The sequence below is a fragment of the Chrysochloris asiatica genome, unplaced genomic scaffold (genome assembly GCF_000296735.1).
Source record: "Chrysochloris asiatica unplaced genomic scaffold, ChrAsi1.0 scaffold00410, whole genome shotgun sequence".
Classification (NCBI taxonomy): Eukaryota; Metazoa; Chordata; class Mammalia; order Afrosoricida; family Chrysochloridae; genus Chrysochloris; species Chrysochloris asiatica.
The window spans coordinates 1,601,789-1,606,476 of record NW_006408928.1 but is presented as its reverse complement, the minus strand read 5'-3'; the positions used below and the strand labels follow the sequence as shown (position 1 = coordinate 1,606,476).

General features: G+C 36.5%; 1 pseudogene; it reads left to right on the top strand.

The window, feature by feature from the left end:
* The first annotated feature begins 3,424 nt into the window (after positions 1 to 3,424).
* LOC102835558 lies at positions 3,425 to 4,383 on the top strand (annotated as a pseudogene).
* Positions 4,384 to 4,688: the final 305 nt, after the last annotated feature.

Here is a 4,688-nt window from a genome sequence, read left to right as displayed (position 1 = left end):
ATTATGTGACAGTTTTCATAGGAGAACATTGGTTTTACACTCATTCCACCATACATCATTTCATTGCCATAGTTACAATCCTGGAATGTTCGACAGAGAATAAGGAACACTTCAGAAGAGTAGATGTATTTGAGTTATGGTGTTGTAGGAGGGTATAAAAATTACCATGGTCTGCCAAATACAGAAACCAATCTGTGTTAGAAGAAATGTAGCTGGAATGTTCCTTGGAAGCCAGTATAGCCTGACTTCCTCTCTCACAATGTAGACATATTTTCAGGAGGGACCTGTCCTTGTAGAAGGATATCATGTTTGATTAAATGTAGGTTCAGAGATGGATTAGAACAGTGGCAGTAGTAATGGGCTTAAAGATAGATTATGAGATTGGCACAGGAAGTGGCAATGTTTTCTTCTGTTATGCAAAGGGTCTCTATGAGTCAGTATTGATTAAGTGGCACCTAACAGCAACAACAATAATAGCTGTTAACCACTCTCAAGTTGCTTCTGATTCATAGCAACCCTGTGTAGATTTTCCATGGTGTACCTGGTGGATTTGAACTACCTATCTGTGGTTAGCAGTCCAGTGCTTTACCTGTGGTGCCACATCATGACTCAAACTAAAGCAGATAATAAAAACTAATTATTCTTATAGCATCAATGACCCTGGAAACTAGTGGAGGGTAAGTCATATTTTTTTTCTTATGTATCTGGAAGTCCTTTTTTCCTTCATTATTTTGAGATTTAGAAGGGGAAGCTGCTAGAAAAATTGATATGAAATATATATTACTCATATTTCATAGTATGTCCTTTATGTTTCTTAATGAATGCCTAATCCTCCCAGAAAAAGTAGGACCTATTCTCAATAAGTTGTCCTGGTGTGGCACTGTGGTTTAATGCACCAGACTGCAAAGCCATTCAAACTGTAAGATAAGTGGCTCAAGTTCACCAGATGCTCCTTGGGAACCCTGTACAGGGTCGCTATGGATCATAATTGACTCTACAGCACTTAACAACAGCAACAATTCTCAAAAAGGACTTATGGTGTAGTGCTGAAGGATTGGCACTGGTTTGCGAACCACAAAATCAGTGGTTCAGACCCACCAGCTTTAAAAAAGCATTGGAAGGTGAGTTTGAACTTATTCTGTCTTACAGTCTCAAGGTCAAAGTGTTCAAGCATTAGATTAAATATTCATGTCTATAACAATATTTCAAATGTTTACTTCTGTTTTTGAAGAAACCAGCAGGAACTTAAAATGTGGGATGAGAACTCTCCTCTCCCTTTAAAACTTCAAAGCATCAAAGAATGTTCTAGAAGGGTACTGTGTCTTCCTTTTTAGGGCAACATCAATGTTACTCAGTGGTCCTAGACAGTTGTTTTTTTGTCTTAATCTAAGTACAATGAGAAATCAAAAATAAGAGTCACTATGCTCTCTTTTTGTAGTACACACAGAGATGAGGGTTGGAATCTTTCAACATTACATTGCCCATCTGCTTCCAAGATGGGAGTCATGGTCATTCCAACTGCTGCACAAAGCTTACTTCTTTCAAAAAGTAAGATCAAAACTTTAATTTTAACCAGAAATATAATTATATTCTTTTTTACCTTTACTTTCTGTACAAACATAACTAAGTGATTGCTTATGTTTTTTTCACAAGGGGAATTTCACCTCTGAGATTCTCCCCAGGATTTGTAGTCCTAGGAGAATACTGTACTCATTCATCTCTTTGGAGCTCATAAACCTACAAACAACAAACCATAGTACTCCCTTGCTTATAAAAGACTTCTGGTGAACTAGAGGAGAAAGAGTATCCTATTATTGCTCACTCAAAGTAGAATCAGCAAACTTTAAAATATTGGAGTTGTAACTGAAATTAAAGGTCTTCATTCCATCACCATGATTTTATAGATAATTAAAGTGGCTTACTAAACGTCATATTAATGACACAGCTGGAGCAGGACCAAAGCTTTATAAATTATATGCTGTATTTGTTTTTCATTTACATTAGTTGTGGTTTGATTTTTTTGTGGTAGGTGTCCACATCACATTCTAACCAAGATAAAAAATAGGTCTGGACCAGCAATATTTCCTATGATACTATGCTAATTTATTTCACACTACTGGAGTCCTGGTGTCATGATTTAGGATAAGCACTGCCAGCTAACTGCAAAGTTGATGATTAAAACACACCTGCTAGTCCTCAGAAACCATATATAATGTTGCTGTCAGTCAGAACCAACTGGAAGGGACTTAACAACGGTAAACAAGAACAAGAACTTAAACTTAGTAAGATCAACAGCTCCTCCATTCCTGAAGGCATTCAAGTAAGTAAACAAAATATGAGTATACTTTTACAAAAATGAGTATAGTGAAATGACATATCTTTAGTAAAGTATTCTAAGCTTAAGTTTATCTGGCTTAGGTAAGTCAACACATTTGAGCTGTAAGAAGGAGTTTTCTGGTGTCTCTGAGCTGTGCAGTAAATTGAGATATAGAAAACGATGTCTTCTTCTCTTCTTTCAAATTTCATTACTTTTCTAAGTTGCATACATGCACTAACAGGAGCTTCTAAAACTCTTCCTGAAAAGTAGAGCCAAATACAATGGAGTACTAACTCATTTGAATGAAATATCTCTTGTATTGTGCTGAGAAACTGTCTAATTTAGGATATTAAGACTAAGAGACTTGACCATTCCAATAGAAGTTTCTCTTTGAAGAGTGCTCTGACTTCTGTGAACAACAAATCTTGCATGTATATGAAAGGTCCAAAACAACCTGAAAGTACTTTCTAAAGACTGAATAAAACCTTAAATTCCTAGCACCTCATTTTCTAGCACTGTAAAATGTAGTTCCTGTTCAAACCATAATTAGTTCATCATTCTTTGTTACAGATACACATAAAATTCTCAGATGATTTCATAATTACTGACATATTTGTCCTATTAAAAAAGTATCCTAAAATTTGAAAGATTACATTGTAGTTAACTTTGTACAGTTTTTAAATGTCTTTGATTTAGTAACATGAAATATATGATTTCACATCTTATTGATGACCATGGAAGGTATCCTGGTGGTGCAATGGTTAAGTGCTAGACTTCTAACTTATAAGTTGTTGGTTCAACCCACCCTGTAGCTTCATGGGAGAAAGTTTTAATAATCTGTTCCTATAAAGATGATAGCCTTGAAATTTCCTATAGGACAGTTACACTCAGTGCTATAGGATCACTACACATGGGAATTGACTTGATACCACCTAGCAACAAGTCTTTTAATTTGATGATCAGGTTTTGTATTTTTCTTTTGTTTTTTGTTGTTGTAGTTCTCTCTCACAAAGACTTACAGGATTATTATTACTCACAGTCAAATACTTGCTTACATTCTATAATTTTTATTTCTCATAGTTTCACATCTCCTCTTTTGCAAAGGATATGACAAAGCAACATTATTCCATAGTAACTGAGTTTCTCCTTGATGAATTGACAGACAAGCCAGAATTGCAACTGCCTCTTTTTCTCCTGTTTCAAGGGATTTATGGGTTCACAGTAGTGGGCAACATAGGGATGATCCTCCTCATCATGTTCAGTTCCAAGCTCCAATCACTCCTGTACTTTTTTCTCAGAAATCTGTCATCCCTAGATCTCTTTTATTCCTCATTTGTTACACCCATACACCTGGGAAATTTTTTTGTGGGATCAAAATATTATTTTTTACCCTGGATGTATGACTCAACTTTTTTTCTTTTGTGTTTTTGCTATTGCAGAGTGCTACATGCTGACAGCATGGCATATGATAGATATGTAGCTATATGTAGTCCAATTCTCTACAATGTCATCATGTCCCAAAAGGTCTGCAATGTGCTGGTAACTGGAGTCTATATCATAGCTTCCTCAGGAGCTATAGCTTACACTGTCTTCATGACCAGGCTGTCTTTCTGTGACAACAATGTCATCCACCATTACTTCTGTGACATAATGCCTCTCTTAAAGCTCTCATGCTCTGGTACTTACATCAATGACCTACTGTTGATACTAATAGGTGTATTCAATATGTTTGCAACAACTGTGCCCATCATCATCTCTTATGCCTTTATACTCTCTAACATACTTTGAATGCCCTCAGCTGAAGGCAGGTCCAAAGCTTTTGGTACCTGTGGCTCTCATCCTACCGCTGTTGGGTTTTTTTTTATGGATCTGCCACATTCATATATTTTAAGCCAGCATCGAGTAACAACATGGCAGAGGAGAAGGTGGCTTCTGTGTTCTATACCACAGTGATCCCTATGCTGAACCCTTTGATCTACAGTTTGAGGAATAAAGATGTAAAAAATGTTCTCAGAAAATTTGTGGATACAGGTATGGGCCGCCTCCATTGTAATTGCTGTTGTTAAATGCTGTTGAGCTTGTTCCAGACTCTTAGCAACCCTGTATAGGATTTCCAAGGAGCAACTGGTGGGTTTGATTTGCCAACCTCATGGTTTGCAGACCAGCACTGATCTTACAGTGCCACACCAGGTGTCTCTGGTTAGTAGTCAGAATCACTAAATGTCATGGCACAGTTGGATCAGCAATGGAATCCAATGTCAATTTTTTTTTTTTTTTTTTGAAATACAACTTTATTCTGGTTTTAAATGGTAAGGAATGGGAATGACAGTAACAAACAAGATTTCACCACTGAATAGTGTGATGCAACTGT